This window comes from Cynocephalus volans, chromosome X (assembly GCF_027409185.1).
Source record: "Cynocephalus volans isolate mCynVol1 chromosome X, mCynVol1.pri, whole genome shotgun sequence".
In the NCBI taxonomy this organism is placed as follows: domain Eukaryota; kingdom Metazoa; phylum Chordata; class Mammalia; order Dermoptera; family Cynocephalidae; genus Cynocephalus; species Cynocephalus volans.
Window position 1 is genome coordinate 129,252,851 of NC_084478.1, and position 20,254 is coordinate 129,273,104.

The window sequence follows — 20,254 nt, forward strand, 5'->3', positions numbered from 1 at the left end:
GAGCTTGAAGTAGACAAATTTGTTTCCACTTTGGATACCTACCGTCAGTGTTGCCTTCATTAACATACAAAGAGTTAAAAGAACATATTGTTAAGGGCAGTTCCTCTCTTTGAAATTTGCTGCCTTAGTTCAGGGAGACAAATGAAGTCCTCACTAAGTAAAGGCCTAGAGCTTTACTTCACATTTGCATGATTTTTTCTTGTCAGACAGGAGGATAAATAAACACAGTTCTTGCATTCACCACTAATGACTGAATCTGTGCAAAAAGATACCAGTAAGATGTCAGATTTTTTCAGAGATCATCTCATTTTGTAAGCAATAGGAATGTGACCAGAGATACTTCTAAGTCTTTCAGTTTATAAACTATAAATCATAATGTTAGCACACAACATTTACGTAGATACTACAATTGCCTTTTGCTGATTAATTCATCCTCTATCATGTTACCAATAGGTAACTTCCAAATGAGAGATGAGTTTATTTTCAAATGTAAAATCAGGTCAACATTTTAATCCAAACTCAACATATTTAACACACTTATTTAAAAGGGTTACTACATCATGCAAGTTGATTAGAATACCTTTACAATCCTATGAAGAAAGTACAGCACAGAAAAGTTATATCTTTACGTTAACCAACAATGCAATTGCATTTTACTCTCTTAGATTATTACAAGGTTTAAGGGTGATTGCTGGAAAAATCAGATTTCAAAAATGTCTTCTACTATCATGATTTTTGTCCTTTACTGTTCAAGTAAAATCTTGTGTCATCCAGTTGCAAAATTTTATTATTGGCAACATGTATACAAACTACACTGAAAAAAACAATTGTACCCAGTCAGCCCTGACAAAGTTTTATAAAGAGATACTTCTACTCTAATCATTTCACCTTGTACTAGTAAGCAAAGTCATTATTTCTACTTCTATTCATTTGCCAAGTTTTAGGAAATAGTACATTCATACTTACAAACACAAAACATGATAAACTAGAATAAATGGCATTTGAAAAACCATTATAAAAGAAAAAAAAAAAAAAGACACACATAGACTAAGAGTGAAAGGATGGAAAAAGATATATTATGCAAGTAGAAATGAAAACGAGCTGGAATAACTATTCTTATATCAGGTAAAACAAACTTTAAATCAAAAACCCTAAAAGGAGATAAAGAAGGCCACTATGTAATGATAAAAGGATCTATCCATCAAGAAGACATAACAATCATAAATATATACACACCTAATGTTGGAGCAGCCAGATTTACAAAGCAAGCACTATTAGATCTAAAAAAAGATACAGACACTAAAACCATAATAGTGGAGGACCTGAACACCCCATTCTCATCATTGGACAGATCATCTAGGCAAAAAATCAATAGAGAAACACAAGATCTAAACAATACTTCAGACCAATTGGACTTGGCAGATATCTACAGAACATTCCACCCAACAACTTCTGAATATTCATTCTTCTCACCAGCACATGGAACATTCTCCAGGATAGACCATATGATAGGTCAGAAAACAAGTCTTAACAAACTCAAAAAAATTGTAATTATTCCATCTATTGTCTTCTGATCACAATGGATTAAAATTAGAAATCAATAATAAACAAAACTCTGAAATCTATACAAACTCATGGAAATTAAACAATATTCTACTTAATGACATGTGGGGCCAAGAAGAAATTAAACAGGAAATCAAAAAATTTCTTGAAACTAATGAAAATAACGACACATCATACCAAAACCTGTGGGATACTTCAAAAGCAGTTTTAAGGGGAAAATTTATTGCATTAAATGCTTACTTCAGAAGAATGGAAAGATGGCAAATAAATAATCTAACACTGCACCTTAAAGATCTAGAAAAACAAAGAACAATCCAAATCTCGTTTATTTCTGGAGGATAGTTTTTCCAAGTACTGCTTGTTGGCATTATTTTTCCTTTATCACTTTGAATATATTGTCCACTCTCTCCTTAGCTGTAAGGTTTCAGTTGAGAAATCTCTTGATAGTATCATAATTCCCTTGTATGTTATGAGCCTCTTTTCTCCTGGTGCCTTCAAATTTGTTTCTTTTTTTTTTTTTTTTTTTTTTGATTTTTGAAAGTTTGATTTTAATATGTCTCTTTTTTTCCTTTTTTTAATTTTGTTTTATTTTGTCAATATACAATGTGGTTGATTATTGTGGCCCATTACCAAAACCTCCCTCCCTCCTCCCTCTCCCCCTCCCTCACAACAACCTCATATCTGTTTGCTTGTTGAATCAACTTCAAGGAATTGTAATTGCTGTGTCTTCTTCCCTCCCCCCAGTTTATTTGTGTATTTATTTATTTATTTATTTTTAGCTCCCACAAGTAAGTAAGTGAGAACATGTGATATTTCTCTTTCTGTGCCTGACTCATTTCACTTAATATAATTCTATCTAGGTCTATCCATGTGTACAAGTAACTCAATTAAAAAAATGGGCAAAAGAGCTAAATAGGCATTTCTCAAAGGATATATATGAATGGCCAAGAGACACATGAAAAAATGCTCAACATCACTCAGCATTCAGGAAATGCAAATCAAAACCACAATGAGATACCATCTCACCCTAGTTAGGATGGCTAATATCGAAGTCTGTGAGTGATAAATGCTGGCGAGGTTGCAGAGAAAGAGGAACTCTCATACATTGTTGGCGGGACTGTATAATATGTCTTGGTAAAGTATTCTTTCAGTTTTACCTGGTTGGTGATATGTGAGCTTTATGGGCCTGTATGTCCATATCACTTCCCAGATTTGGGAAGTTTTCAGCCATCATTTCTTTAAGTAAGCTTTCTTTCCCCTTCTCTTTCTCTCTCTCTCTCACTTTCTAATACTCTCATAGCAAAAATTTTAGCTCTCTTGATGATTACCCACTAATTCCATAGGCTTTCTTATTCTTTTTCATTCTTTTTAAAATTTTTTTCTCTTATGATTATCTGTTTTCAATGACCTGTCTTCAAGTTCACAGATTCTTTCTTCTGCTTGATGAAGGTTGTTCTTCATGCTCTCTATTGCAGTTTTTTCATTTCATTTATTGTATTCTGCTCCAGAATTTCTGTTTGGTTCTTTTCTATGATTTCTTCCTTTTTATTAAACTTCTCATTTTGTTCATGTATTGTTTTTCTAATTTCGTTAACTTGCTCTCTGTGTTCTCTTGTACTTTACTGAACTTTTTAAAAACAATTATTTTGGAATATTTTTCAGGCAATTCATAGATTTTCATTTCTTTGGGTTGGTTTCTGGAACATTATTGCATTTCTTTGCTGATGTCATGTTTCCTTGATATTCTTCTTTCCCATTCCTGTTTCCTTTGAAGTCTTACATTGCTGTCTACACATTTAAAAAAGGATTCAACTTCTCCAGTCTTTATTGACTGGATTCAGGAGAGAAATGTCTTCACCAAACAGCCTGGCTAGGAATTCTGAGGGTTTATCAGACATTTTCTATGTATGTGCTTACTTCGCACCTCTTGTTACTTCTTTGGGGGTATTTCTTAAGATTATATGCCTTCTCTCAACCCTGCAAAATGAGTCCAGGTGCTGAGAGCTTCCTGTTTGTTTTTGCTAGGGTAATGCCCTGAAATGCTCAAGTTTGTTTGCCTTTTACCTATCACATAGAGTCAATCTAGTTCTCTCTCTCTCTCTCTCTCTCTCTGTGTGTGTGTGTGTGTGTGTGTGTGTGTGTGTGTGTATGATACTTCCACTTGACATCTGCATGGGTGTTATTGGGGAGCTATTTTGGGGAATAGGGAGGTTATACATGCAGGGTGTTTGTTGGTTACCATGTGTCTGTTGAGGAAGGTGTCCACAGATAAGGCATCCCAAGCAGCTCATGAGCAGTTTTCCTGATTGACTCTGCAGAGTAGTTAATGGTGTTTACAGTCTCTTTTCTCTGCTTACAGTTTTACCCAACTACTCAGCTGTGCCAATCACCTCAATATTCTGGGTGAGTGAGAAAGTGCTATATTCTCACTTTTCCACATGTAAGAAATCATGGGCAAAGAGGTCTCTCTTGGCACTGAGGTGTATCACCTTGGAGGAGCGGTGTGATGTGGTAAACTGAAACTGCTCTTTTTACCTTTTTAAAATGAATCTATTATCAGATATTTTTTTTGCTCTGAAAGTGTTTTAGAACTACACTTCTGGACTCCCAGATTTTCACAAAGGTACCCTCATGAATGGATAGTTGTTAAAAATGATGCTTCTGCATATAGGGTATGACAGTAGAAAGCTCTTATTCTGTCATCTTGCTGACATCACCCTAAACCCAACTATTAATTAAATAAAGGCATTGGGTGTCAATGTTTACATAATAAGGACATCTAACCTGATCACAGGAATCGTGTCTCCTTATACTACTATTTGATGGATCTAAGGATTTATGGCAATGCTAAAAATAAGGGAGAAGAAATTTGGACAATAACTTAAACTTTACCTGCCTCAAAATTTTATCTAGGCTTACCTTTGACTATCAGTTAAACCTTATAATAGTTATCCTTCTCAAAGCCTTATCATATTACACTCCTTCTTATAAACTTCTGTTTTCTCCCTGATGCTATCATGGTTAAGTTTTAACACCTAACTCCAATGTAATAAAAGGATCTTCAGAATTTAGAGCAGATCACTTTCTATATTTTTATGTTATGTCATCTTCAGTATGGCCAATGACACATCTCACCATTTTTATTTTCCCATGCTTTTAGACATGCTATTTCCTAGAATTCTACCCTCCACCAACCTCCTCCTACTTATCAAACTCTTTTTAATCAATTATGACTCAGTTCAAATGTAAACTCTTACATAAAGCCTTTACTGGATGCCCCAGGTTCTTTCTCCCACCCCATTTCACCTAACAAACTCTGGACTTATTATTAAGGAATAATAAGCTATAATTGGAATCTTTTGAGCACTTATGTGTTCAATAATATATCATTTTCATATGTGCTCTCTAACTACATGTTTAAAATATAATTTGAGGTAGGTACTATTTCCATTTCACAGAAGAGGAAAACAATTCAAGAAAATTAAATTAACTTGTGTAAAGTGACACAGCAGCAAGCAGTAAATTTGGGGTTCAGATCTAGGGTGTTTGATTCCTGAATCCATACTTTTAACCATGTATTTATTCATTTGTCCCATTTGTTCATTCCATTTATTTGTCCTTTTATGTATCAGGCAGTGAGAATATAAGAGAAAAAATGGTTCCAAATGAAGAGCTTTCTATCCTTACTGCCTGCTGAAGAGATGGCATTCAGAAGAATGGGTAACAAGTCAAATTGAGCTGTCCCCTGCCCCATAGTAGGTGATATTTTGCTGCTGTTACTACCACTGACCACATGGTATTCTTACTTCCTTTAGCACAGATGCTCCTTATATGAGTAAAACCAAATAAGATAAAACTTTTCAACATGGCCTCAAGGCCCTGCATGAATTGGCAATTGTCTACATTTAAAACCATATCTCATAACACTCTATTCCTCTTCAGTTACATTCTAGTAACACTGGCAATATTTATGATCCTTACAAGCTCTTTACAATCTCAATATTATTATTGTTACAATTTTAATAAAAATAAAGTACCATATTTGAATGAATACTTATGTTTAATTCAGACTTTCTTTAAGAAACACAAGGTTACAAAGTTGAATTACCCTACTCTCTACTCCGCAACCTAAAATCCTTTCCCCCTTTCCCAGAGGCATTTGAGGTCCTAAATTTGCTTTTGCTGCAATCCATGTTTTCTTATGTTTTCAATATGTGCTTATGTGTTATTTCCTAAATTTATAAGAATAATTTCTTTCTTACATGAATTTCTGGAACTTGCTTTTCTCATTCATCATTATGTTTATGATGTTCATTCATATTGACATGTGTAAAGTTAGTCCACTCACTTATACTATTGTAAAAATCTTTTAAATCTTTGTTTCTGTTGTATTAATATACCATGATGAATTAATTCATTTTTTAGATTAAGGGCATCTGATTTTTCACAATTTAGTACAATGTTTTAATGAATATACTCAGACAAGTGACCTTTTGAACAAGTTCCAGATTTCTCTGCTACTTTCCTGATGTTTACAAGTGACAGTGATGACACAGACATTAAAATATTTTTTTTTTAAATAGCAGGAGTAAACCAATTAAAAATGGGCAAAGGAGATGAATAGACATTTTTCAAAGGAAGACATACAGATGGCCTACTGGTATATCAAAAAGTGCTCAGCATCACTAGTCATCAGAGAAGTGCAAATCAAAACCACATTGAGATATCATCTCACCCAAGTTAGACTGGCTACTATTAAAAAGACCAAGAAGCAACAAATGCTGGTGAGGATCTGGGGAAAGCGGAACTCTTCTGCACTGTTGGTGGGACTGTAAATTAATACAGCCATTATGGAAAATAGTATGGAGGTTCCTCAAACAATTACAAATATAACTAACATATAATCCAGCAATCCCACTACTGGGTATATACCCAAAGAATGGAAATCATCATGTTGAAGGGCTATCTGCACTTCCCTGTTCATCACAGCTCTATTTACAATAGCCAAAATATGGAACCAAACTAAGTGTCCATTGATGGATGACTGAATAAGGAAAATGTGGTATATATACACAATGGAATACTATTCAGCCATAAAAAGAATGAAATTCTGCCATTCGCAGCAACATGGATGAGTCTTTAGAAAATTATGTTAAGTGAAATAAGCCAGGCAAGGAAAGTGAAATACCACATGTTCTCACTTTTAACTGGGTGAGAAGAAAGGAAGGAAGAAAGAAAAGACCAAAACAATATGTTGAACTTTCAGAAGGGAAAAATAAACCTAAGGATAGTAGAGATTGGGGGGGGGGTTGGGGGGATTGAGGAGGGATAGGTTGGTTAAAGGACATAAAGAAAAATCACAATTTGTAATAATAATATCCCTGTAATAAACAATAAAAAATAGCAAGAGTTTTAAGACTATTTTTATGCCAATTTAGTTTGAAAACCTAGATAAAATAGACAAATATGTAGAAAAATATAAATTACTAAATTGAAAAAATATTTCAAGAACAAATATTCATGAATATTTCTATAATCCCACTAAATAAAATCAGTGACCAAAAAAAACTTCCCACACAGGAAAACAAAAATAAAAACAAAAACAAATCTCTGGTATAGTTTCATGAGAAATTACACCTGACTTGGAAGGAGTGCACTATTCCAATATTTCACAAACTTCTCAGAGTATAGAAAAAGAAGAAATAAGTTCAATTCATTTATGATGCTAACATAATTTAGTACCAAAACTTGACAAGATATATGCGTGAAAAGGAAATTGTAGATCAGTCTTCTCATTAATATAGATGCAAAACTCCTAAACAAAACATTAGCAAATTAAATCCGGCAATGTGTAACTAAGATCTTGTCCAAGTTGTGTTCACTTCCACAGGTTTCCAATGGCACGTCTGTCATATACTAAGTTTTCATATATACCTAGATTTTAGTCTTTAATCATAAACTGTCAATGTAAATGAGATTATCAGATGACATACTTTAATAGCCAACTGCAGCCCAGTTGAATGAGGCAGTATACTATCCTGCGTATTTAATAGCTCAGGTATTTAGTGTTGCACTGTGTTCTTGGTATCAAGAGTCTTCACCATCAATTTGGATCATTTTTGATTAGTGCCTGACAGAACGCAGCCCCAGTGAAATCAGACTCCTGTCCTGACATTATGACACAATGTGGAGCTTTGTAGGTGAAGTCAATCGAGCCAGTACTAAGTATATTTAAGGAAAATGATGAATACACAACGAAGATAACCGTTGAACCACCTGAATCTGTCAATATATTCTGGAATCAGTCTGAAATTTCTCCAGCTCTGAGAAATTATACTGACATAACAAAGTTCTTCATTAAGCTATTCCAGTTTCACCATTAAATATTATCATCTAGGCCTTTGGTATTCCTTTTTTCCCAGTTCAACAGCTATTTTTTTTTTTTATCATACACTTGTACTTTAGTGTGAATAAAATTCCATTAAATGCAAGCATTATACTACTCACTCATTCATCAAACTTTTAATTGAATTTGTACATATTTCAGGGAGTCTTTTATGCACAGCAAAAATGGAGATGAAAAGGCTATTTACCTTTCCTTCAAGATAAAAACAGTTATATAAACAGTTACTGTTGGGAAAATAGAATAATTTGGTCAGGGCCCTCACCTTGGGTCCATTTGGGTGTGGTTCAGCATTCTTTGTAAGCAAATTGTGTGTGTGTGTGTCTGTGTGTGTGTGGAGTTAGTGTGCACGCACGCCAATGTATATTTTTAGTTTTATTGTTATTCTTGTGTTCTTCTTCAGATGGAGAGAGAGAGAGAGGCAGAGAGAGACAGAGATAGAGAAAGAGAGAAGAAAGAGAGTTTCAGAGAAGCAGGCGGGCCAATGTCTTTCTCAGGAGTCTGCCCAGCACAGCCATGCTTTCCAACTACGGCTCCAAGGAACTTTTGGCCAGTTACCTAGCTCATAGACCTGTGTGAAGGGGTCAGGTGACTCAGCCTGGCATGTGAGGGGTCTCGGGACCCAATTTGGCATGTGGAGGGTTTGTGGTCCAGTCTGTGAACAGACTTGAGGGGTGTGGGCTCCAGACCCAGCCTTAGGTTGACAATCGGCCCAGTCGGTGCAGGATTACCAGCAGGTAAAGGAGCCCGACAACTGGCATGGTTGCCTAGCTAGACAATTGGCGTCACAAACAGGATAAGTAGCTCTGCAGTTTGTGCTGTGAGCAGGATTCCAGGCCTTAGCCTAGCCAGACAAATTGGTGTCATCGGCAGGATAATGCCACAGTTACTCTATAACATATTAAATGTAAAACACTAGGACTAATGTACTATAGTAATTCATAAGAGAGAAATCAATTCTAGATCTTGCTGTGAAAGGTATTCATGGAAGGCTTCTTGGTTGAATAGATAAAGCACAGCAGACAGAAGAAATAAAAAAGACTAGATTATAGTTACATATGAAAAATACATTCTATGGGTCTATAGTAGTGCTAGGTGTCTATAATTCACAATAATTTATCGTATGTTCTTGTATTAGTCAGTGTTCTCCAGAGAGACAGAATCAATAGGATATTTTATAATTATACGAAAGGGATTTATTAGGGGAATTAGCTCACGTGGCTATGAAGAAAAGTCCCACGATAGGCCGTCTATAAACTGGATGCCAGTAGCGTGGCTCAGTCCAAGTCCAAAGGCCTCAAAACCAGGGAAGCTGATGGTGTCCTTGGTGTAAGTTCTGGAACCCAAAAGCTAAAGAGTCTCGAGGTCTGATTTCCATGGACAGGAGAGAAGAGTGTATCCCAGCTCCAGCGGATCGAGATAGAGAGAGAGAGAGAGTGAGCTTCACCTCTTTCCTCTGTCTTGTTCTCTCCAGACCCCCAGCAGATTGGATGGTTCCCACCCACACTGAGGGTGGGTCTTACACACCCAGGCCACTCAGACTCTCATACTAATCTCTGCTGGAAATACCCTCAAGGACACACCTGAAAAGATTGCTTTACCAGGTTTCTCAGCATTCCCTCATCTAACCAAGTTGACATCTAGAATTAACTTTCACAGTTCTCAATTGGCTGGAAGGGAGGATCTCAAATTCTCTCATTACAAAGAAATGACAAATTTTTGCGATGATGAATACACCAGTTACCCTAATTTGATTATCACACATTGTATACATGTATTGAAATATAACTTTGTACCTCATAAATATGTACAATCAATGTGTCAATTAAAATAATTTTTTTTAAAAAAGAGAGTAGAAGTCAAAAACTATATGAGGTATGCGAAGATCTAAAAATATTCTATATAACTGTGGTGTGACATTAAGTGCAGAGGGAGTCAGGACTTAAATGACATTGTAAATTATGCTAAGAACTTAGGAAATTTATTGTCCCTGTAGATGAAGGGGAGTCACTGAATGGTTTCAAGCATGACAATTACATGGTGAGAAGTGTATTTTAAATAGTTATCTGACTGCTATGTGGTGAATATACCTGAATGAGGAAGGAATGGATGCAAGTAGGACAGTTAGGAAGCTAGGGCAATAAATCCAGAAAAGATAAAATGATGGTTTGTTCTAAGGTGGTGGCATATTGTAGTGGGTTGTGGAAGGAAGCGGATGAGTTAAACGCATATATTTTGAAGGTAAAATCAACTCTACTAGGTGATTGACTGAAACTAGCAGTGAGGTAAGGTAGAAAAAAAAAAAACCTCTGTGGATGTTGATGCTTTATTAATTAAATCGAGAATACTGGAGCAAGAGAAGATCATGAAGTCTTGGGTTATAGGAGAAACTGCACACAGATGAGATCTGGCCTAAAGGGCTATCTACTCCATTAAGCAAAGTCAATGCCATTTAATTCAGCTTCTTGTTAAAGATAACCTGTTCTGAACAAAGGCAATCAGTACTGGGCAGCAGAGCTTTGAAATCTGATACTCAGAGACGAAGGACAGCATCCTTCTGAAAATTGTTTTGACAAATACAACCTTTGGTTCAAATAGACACTAAAGCAAAGAAGCTAGAATATTATCAAAGGCTAAATTCAATTGACAAGGAAAAAAATATTGCTCATTTTGTGGAGGGCAAGAACTTTTTCAGAAATCACTATGTCATTTGGTAAATTAGTCTTCCAACATGTCCTTGCTGCTGAGCTCAGGCACCATATATCTATCTATTACAGCTTTGAATACCAATTTCAGCAACATAAATAAAGGGGGCAAAAGTATTTCTTTTAACAAATCAATAATGTGAGAATATATTACTTAAGATATAGAGAACTGAGCTGAAAGGAATGAACTCAGACCATAGACAAAGGAGAGGCATCAATTATATATCATAGTAGCTAATACACTACACAGACTCTGAAATCATATTACCTTGCTTTATGTTTTGGCCCAAGTAAATTGCTAGATATGAAACATTGGATGACCTAGTTTCCCCATCTCTAAAATATTTTATTATTAATTTTCATGGTCATCTTTAATGGCATACAATATGCTTAGTATAGCTAGTATATTACTACTGCAGAATCTATAAACTTAAATAATGTGAGCTTATTTATATTCTAGTCAACTATTTTTTATTGCACCCAAGTATACATATCTTTTAAAAGAGAAATTGTCACATGAGTAGAGTTTCCAATTCAATTGACATATGAGTACAAGAGGAGAAAATGTGCTTCACAAGTACTAAAACTAGAAAGTCAGAAACTCAAATTACTTTCCATCTTTCAGGGGCCATAGAGTCTGTCTTACTTCTGCTTCCTTTTGCATATCTCCATTCTTCTTCCTCAGAAGATCAGCTTTTCTTGTTGACACTTCAGAGTACAAAAGTTCCTAAGGCTCAACCACTGACTTTACCTAACTTTTCAGCTCAGTAACCCACAAGTGAAGATTTCCTTCAGCATTTCTGTTGTCAAATTATGAGAGAGAATATGACTAGACTAGAGATAGATATTTGGACTTTGATTTGTCCAGTTCCCTCTTTGTGCAGGGAGCCATGAACACAGCCCTTTAATCTAGAAGGGGTTATTTCTCGAGAACACAGGCCACATTGATTGGCATGTCAGGTCCATCTAAGAGACAAATGCACTCTTGATGAGTTGACAGTACCTAATTTGTCAGTCAAAAAGACTGAGAACCAGGTCTTGCACACTCAACAAGTAATGCCACCTTATGACCCGTTTTAGGTAATACCATCCCTCCATTTCCTGCTTTATCCCTGAATAAAACATTTTCTCCAAACTTCTGCAAGTATCTGCTTAATTTATCTATTCTTTCATAAGCTTCCTCTAACAAATTGGGTGGGTGGAGGTGGCTGGATCAGAGAAGCAGTAACAAGTACTTGTGCCAGTAATTTCACTATGCTTCTGTGGAAGGGAGAACAAATTTAGGAAGAATACCAATGACCAGTTTGCTTCCCCTCTTCATCCACAGCTCAGGCTCCACCTAAAACTGCCAGTCTGAAGCCTGCTGGTGCCATAAGATAAGGGAACATAACTTAAAAGTAATTTAGAAAGTTTCTTTTAGTAAATACTCTTCATGATCATTATTCCAATGTTTGCACCTTTTCAAATCTTGGTCAGGTAATTGATGCACTTTTTAACGCAATTTTTTTTCATAGAGAAATGTTTAATCAATATCAGGGATAGGATATAGGGAGAAAGACCACCATCTAACACTTAGCAGGACATTGTCACCTCCTGTAAACTCAAACACAACCCTCAAAAACTTTAATGGTCTCAAACCATGATACCTTCCATACCACCCCATTTTGGCTGAAGGGATTACACCACTACTCTCCCTGTTCCTTTTTTTATACCCTTGAGCCATGCTTCACTCCAAATTCTAGTAAGTTGGTCAGCTACCAAGTCTAATATTTTATAATTTCTCCCACAAATAACCCCTCTCTCTCTTTTGTGTGGTAAGCAGAGTAATGGCCTGCCAAAAATATTCATGTCCTAATCTCTGGGGTCTATAAATTTGTTAGATTACATGGCAAAAGGGACCTTGCAGAAGCAATTAAGTTATAAAATTTAAAATACACAGATTATCCTAGATTATTTGAGTGAATTCTAATCATGTGAGTTCTTAAAAACTAGAACTTTTAAGAACCTTTTCCTGCCACACTGAGAGAAGGATGTGATAATGGAAGAAAGGTCAGAGAGGTGGAAGCATGAGAAGAATTTGATACTCCCGTGTTCTGGGAAGTAGAGGACTATGTACCAGGGCCAGAGAGAGACCTCTATATGCTATAGGTGGCCCCCAAATAAATTCCAGCAAGGAAACAGAGATCTCAGGCCTAGAACAATATAGAACTGATTAAGATTTTGAAGAACCTGACTTTTAATATATAATAAAACTTTACAGACCTGGATTTTTTGAAGCCAAAGCACTATAAACACTTGTTTACTGATGTCTTGAGTAGCTGGAAGTTGGAGGGCAGTTAGGGGAAAGACAGTTGCTGCCCACAGAGAACTTACATTCTACAGTGAAAGTGAACCACTATATAGAAATGGGTTATGGGAAACTAGAGGAGAAAACAATTAATTCTGACTTGGGCGTCAGGATTTGTCAGTATTACAGAAAGCATAACATTTGACCTAGGTCTTGAATAAATGAGAAAAACATGCATGCATGCATGCATGCATGGGAGAGAGTATTTCAAACAAATAGAACAGCATGAGGAAAGACCTAAAGTTGTCATAGTATATGACACTTCTAAGCATCTCTCTGGTAATCATAGAACTCTTATTCAACAAATATTTACTAGGTGTCTATATATTTAAGCCTTTGTTCTAGGTAGCAGAGATGATACATAAATGAACACGGCAGACAAAGTGCCTTACGTCACTTTCAGAAACAATGGCAGGAGATAGAGGTGAAAAGACAGACTGGGGCTCAATCATGAAGGCATTCAATAACCAACTAAGAACATTAGACATTGTCCTGTCAGTAATACAGTGCCATTAAAGGGTGTCATTAAGTGCTCAAATTTGTTTTAAAAGTAATATTTGGCTGCAAAGTGGAGAGTGTATTCTGAAGGGAAGGATGACAATCGGTGGGTAGCAGAGACTAGAGGCAAGGAGACTACACAAGAAGCTATTTTGGCACACATTGCTAGAGGAAATAATGATCTGAATTATGGTAGAGGTAGTGGGAATAAAAAAGAAAAGTCATGAGGGATTCATCTTCAGGACTTTGTAACTGATTGATTATGGGGGCCTGAGAGAAAATAATCAAAAATGACTTCTAAGCCTCAAATTTAATCAATAAAAAATAACTTAGAAAAGAGTTTTAAAGGATTAATTAATTCAGTATGAGACATATTGTGGTATATACAGCTTAATATACAAGCCTGGAGATATGCCCAGAGATACAGCTTTTAGGAGTCAAAAAGTTGGGGAAAGGGCTGAAACTATTTCCAGAGAAAGTACACAGTGGGAAGAGAAAAGGGTTAAAAAAAAAAAAAAAAAAAAAAAAAACTAGAGAATGTAAATATTTAGAGAGCAGTTAGGGAAAGAGAAACCAGAGGGAGAGACTGAAATAAGCTGGTAGAGTGCAGAAAACTCTGGAAAAAGAAGTAAATCCACAGCCAAGAGGAGAAAGGGTTCCCAGAAGAAAGAGGTGGTGACCCCTGTTGGCCAGACCTTGTGATGAAATATGAAATGAATATTTGGTCAGACCCCATAGCCATGAATCCTGCCACAGCATATTCACTAAGGACATATACACACCAATAAGGAAACAACGGCCAAATACATATTCTTTAATACTAATTGGGCCAAAATGTCATCTCTATTCTATTTCTCATCTTCAACTATGCTCAATTAAATTATCCAACCAAGCTCATCAGAGAAAGTGGTTATAAAATGTTTATCAGATAAAAACAGCAAACACTACAAATAACAGAAAATGCCCAGCACTTATTTCCCTTTAAAATTGATCACTCTAGAGTCCAATCTATTTCCAATTTTTTCTTCCCAGTGATAAATTAAATTTCTGACAAAGCACATCTCTGTTTCCTTTTTCCCCAGTGTGAGAAAAGTGTCTTACTTTATGTACAAAGCATCTCTTTCATCTTTTTTTGTTTTTATTTTCTTATTCTACTCAGGCCCAGAAGAAAGAATACCTGGTTAGAATCTATGTCATTTATCTTTTCAGCATTGCAGCAACAGCTGCAAAGCACCGACCTAGACTACTTTTCATGAAAACTGATGGAGCATCTTCAGCATTTTCTCAGCTGTGTGAAAACAGGCATTGTCACAATGCATTGCTTTTGGGAATGCAAAATGATTCAACCCGATACACAGAGTAATTTAGCAACAGCTACCAAAATTCCAAATATTTACCTGTTGATGCAGGAATCCTATTTCAGGGAATTAATCCTATAGGTACACCTGCATAAGTAAGAAATACCATATGTATAAAGTTATTCTTCGAGGCATTATTTGTAATAACCAGATACTGAGAACAATTAGTGTCCATCAATAGATGTGATATAGCCAATGACTGAATATTATGTAAGTTAAAAAGTGAGAAAAATGGAGTTACCAGTCAAGATGGCAGAATAGACAGTCCCCAGCATCACTCTCTCCCACAAATCAACCAATTTACAACTACTAAACAGCAACGACATCCAAGCTGGGGCTGCTAGAGTTCATCAGAAGAGGAGGAGAGACCTATGGAGCTCATGAAGGCAGGAGAAGCCAGAATGAGAGAAAGTAAGGACCACTCCTATCATTTTGAATACTGGCTGCTTTAAGGATGGAGCTGGTGAGAGCACAGAGAAAGCCATCAAAAGCTGCAGCTGTGTCCTTCGGATAAAGTTGGTTGGTAGTGGCAGGGGAGAAGAGGGCCTTGGTGGCCGCCAGGCCAGCAAGACTACTATCAGGGTTCCTGTGGATCCACAGAGCAAGGAGTCATAACAACTAAAAAAAGGAACCACTCAGAGGCAGGTGAGTCATTGCAAGGGAATGGCACACAGCCCGTCCCATGGGAAGTGTTTGGAGTGTGGGCGGTTCAGGAGATGGGCCCAACAGGGGAACACTGGGGCACAACATGGACAGCTGATATGCTCCCAGATGAATGCAGGACCACTCAGTGGAGAATGGTCAGAAATACAGATCTGTAAGGCAGTGCAGTTTGCTGAAAAGTCTCAACCCCATACCCGAGTTTCCACACAACCCAGGTGTACCGGAACTCACAAGACCCAGAAGTACACACAAGATCAACCATTAAAACCTGAGCTGCACAAAAAGCCTTCCCCAGGAAATCAGCAGCAAAGCAGCAATTTAGCTCAACTACAAGGTTCAAGTGCTGGTCCCCATAGGAAGTTCCCCCATTTAAGAAGTAAGCAAAGGACAGCAACTTAATTCCAGTGCAGAGTTTAAGAGGTGAGAAGAGTGAGTAATCCAACATAGAACTGAAAGGAAAAACAAAATACTTACAGATCAGAAACAAAGTCTGATATTATCTAGTAAAGTTCTCACTCCACCAAAGAACACCTATAAAACCTGGAAGGACTGAAAGACCCCTGGGCTACGAAGCCAGGGAGCAGGGAGGGCCAGGGCCTCAGACATGCCCCCTGACACCCACAACCAGCCCAGTGATGACCACTGAGCCACCACAGGAAGCTCCTTGGGCTCCTGAGCCTGGGTGCTAGGGGGCTGAGGGCTTCGGCACCATCACCTGACATCTGCAACGAGCCCAGTGATGACTACTAAGACACTGCTGAAAGCCCCCTTGTCTCCCAAGCTGGGGCAGTAGGGGCCCGAGGGCTTCAACCACACTGCCCTGACATCTGCATCCAGCCCAGCAATGACCAAACCACCAATGGAAGCCCCCATGTCTCCCCTGCAGGAATGAGGTGGGTGCCACTGGCCTCAACCATATCCCCCTCCTTCTTCCTTCTCCCACCCTATTTCTTTCCCCCTTCCCCTTGCCCCACCCAAATATTCTGCAACGACATCTTAAAATGTAAAAAAACCAAAACATAATATAATAAATAAACTTTTTAAAAAGTGAGAAAGATTTCTTTGTACTGATATGGAAGGATCCCCACTACATATTAAATGAAAAACACAAAGTATATTTTAGACTATACAGACACATTCTTTTGTGTAAGAAATGGTGGGAATAAAAATACATATTTGTATTTTAGTGTATTTGCATAAAGATATACTGGAAGAATTCACAAAACAGAAACATGTTTAACTGTAGGGCCTGCAGGGTGTGGTAGGGCAGGGTTAGAATGAACTTCTTAATGTTGCCTTTCTATATAATTTTGCTCTTTGAAACATATTGATAAATAACTTATTCAGAAGACATAACTTAAATCAACATTTATACTATTATTGTGTAGTACATGATGGCAAGCTTACAAATTTACTGTATGTGGCTAACATAGCCTTTACACCAGCACTTAATAAAGGCAGTCAAAAAATGCAAAACTTTCTGACTTTTGAATACAGATGAAAAAATGATAAGCAAAATGTTAAAAACCAAAGCCATCAGTGCATCAAAGAATATACCATGATCAAGTAGGTTTTGTTTATGGAATGCAAGAACTGGTCAACTTTAGCAAAATCTATCAACAAATTAAAGTACAAAATTAACATCCCAAATTTAGCATCCATTTTTTGTTTTAAGAAACTGTAAGTAAAATAAAAATATTGTGAAACTACTTGATAAAGACTGTCTACCTAAAGTCAACAGAAAATAATTGGTAAGTATGGGTAAAAGATTTATGAGAGTTACTTATACTGTTCTTGCATACTTTCTAAAAGTTTGAAATTATATCTATATCTATATCTATATAAAAGAGTTATTAGAATGAATCAAACTTTTAACAAACATAATAGATGAGTGGGACACAACAAAATGCTGAGAAAAAAAATGTGTGATTATTTAGTAATTAGCAAAGGCTAATTTCAATTTTGGAGAATGGATAATAATAAATCCTATTCCAACTGATTGTTCATTTATAGCTAACAAAGTTGGATCCCAATGTCACACAATAATCAAAAATAAATTCCAAATAGATCAGAGATTTAATTGTAAAAGAAAAAAAAAATGAAAGGAACCTGGAGGTAGAGAAGACCATCTTAAGGAAATCAGAAAATTAAAAGCTGTAAAATATAGGATTGCCATTTTTAGTTTACAAAAATTTTTGTTTGATTAAATATAATATCAACAGGCTCAAAAGCCAAACAGCTGTTGATGAAAGGCATTTTAACACAAATGCATATAGAGCATCAGCATCTGTAATATATAAACTCAAAAGTAAAAAGGCAAGGAATTCACTATAAAATGTGCTAAAGATAGAAAATGACATTCCATGGGAGATGAAATCCAAATAGCCAACAAACATAAAAAATTATATTCACCTCCCCAAGACTTCAGTTAAATGCAAATTAATTTGACAATGGGGGAGTAGATCTGTGATATATCAGAAAATTTCTGTCAGAACCATCATGAAGCTACTTTTTCAAAACTTGACAAGGTTCTTGTATGTTCTCCTGGGTCAATCTGGATGTACAACATGGCTTCTCAAAAACTTTACAAGTGTATCTTTGATATTGTTCTTAGAAGTCACACAAAAAGATCTGAGTGAACTTCAGTTGTATTTACCTCAAGGTCACTCTATATTCTATGCCAAGAAGTTACCTATTAGTCTACATTCCCTGTCAAATTACAAGATCAGTAAATTATATGAAGTTCTGTAGACAAGAATCTATATAAAGCAAAGCTCATAGTTCCCCACATTTGTCATCACCTTATAAAAAATGCTACATCTGTAGGAACTATTACATGTTAAATTTCTTGTTCCCTTTGTAAAAGGTCCAACAAAATGAATATCATCTCCTGTATTTCCAAGAGCCAATTGTCTCATCATAAGTACAAAGTCGCTGCACCCTATCCATTTTATTCTGGTACCACTCAGTTTAGTCAGAGAATTTCACTCAAGTGAATCAAATTTGGGTTTCTTTCATCAGCTATATTTGGCAGCATCTTCTATTGTAACTGATTTTGCCATTTTTTTTCTTTTTCTTTTTCTTTTTTTTTTAGCACTTCTAAAGATTGAATATTCCAATCCTAAGTCAGTCATCTATACAACTTGTCTGAAGTCTTTAATTACTAGGAAACAAAAATATCACACCACCAGACCCATATCTACAAAATTATAGATAAATCAGCTATTTTCCCAGAATAAAATAGGGACTTTCAATAAATTTATGGTCTAAGAATCAATTCCCACAATTTCCCAAGTTAAATTGGAGATTTCAGAATCCAACACATATTACGATCTGGTCCCTTCTTACTATGATCAATCACAAACCAAAGCTGAAATTAATGTTTGAGGGAAGGGACAGGCAGAAAGAATGGTTTCATGGGTGTTCAGGTTTTAAGAGAAATGATGTTGTAAAAATATGTTGATCCTATCCTGCTTCCTCTAAGATATCTTACTATATGGCAATAGCAGCACACATGACATATGAGGTAATGTGGATTCACAATAACTGTTTATTTATGCTAGGTATGATCACACCAGCTAGATGAATGTCAGACAAGTGTAATACTCAAGATATTCTTGAGCATGCAAGCTCAGTGTGTGGTCACAAAGATGGAAACAATCTAGTGTCTTCCTTTGCATGTTTCCTCAAATATTTCACTGATCAAGAAATCTTGTTATCCACTAATTTATAACATTGTTTCTAGTGACATAACCCAATAGTCTAAATTCCGAAACACGACATTTTTATTCCAATTTGTTGTAAAGGTCCTTCTATATTTATCTCCTTACAAAAAGATCACCTTTGCATTACCTCACCTTTCTTCCTCAAAACTTAAAACTAATACCTTGCTATGAATTAAATAATCATGTAGCCCATACGTCTTCACTATTTGTGTTTTAACTTCTTCGTTGACAAAAATGTTGAGTATAGGAGTTGCATAAATTGGATAGGCCGGTATATAGCATTTTTGTAAGCAATATTGGAAATTCCTGTATGCATTACAAGCATCTTTTACCATGCTTTACAATACCTTTACATTTTTAGTACCATCATGAATGTATCACTTTTTAATAGACCACTGTTCCAATTGACTACAATCATTGCACATTTTTTATTTCTTTACTTTTTCTTTCCTTCCTTTCTTCCTTCTCTCTCTCTCTCTCTCTCTCTCTTCCCCCCCCCTCATTTTATGCTCAATTTTGCCCACTGAGGGGCTTCTTTTCTTCAGGTGGGCTTCATTTGTAATGTTCAATGTGTCACTTTTTGCCCTATGAGATCTTACTTTGGACCTGTTTATCCTTTGTACCCCTAGACAGCATTCTCACTTTCCGCAAATGGCAAGATGTTTCAGGCTTACCTTTCTCCAGCCCCAAGATTTGGTGCCAGCTACCCTCCAAGGAGCTCTGGTTCCTTTTCACGGAGAATAGTTTAAGGAGCCAAAATCTAGGTGCTAGGGTAAAGTTTTTCTACAATGCTACTGGTAATGGGTCAGACAACTTTAGAGGCCATTTAGGCTATTGCAATGATAGAGCAAGAGAATTCTGGGACAAAAACCCATATTTCCAATTTATACTCTTTCAAATCTCCTTTCCCCAATCATGATGTGCCATACCATTCTATATATTGCCATACCCAACTCAGGTATTCAGGTTTCATTACTGACAAATTTTTAGAA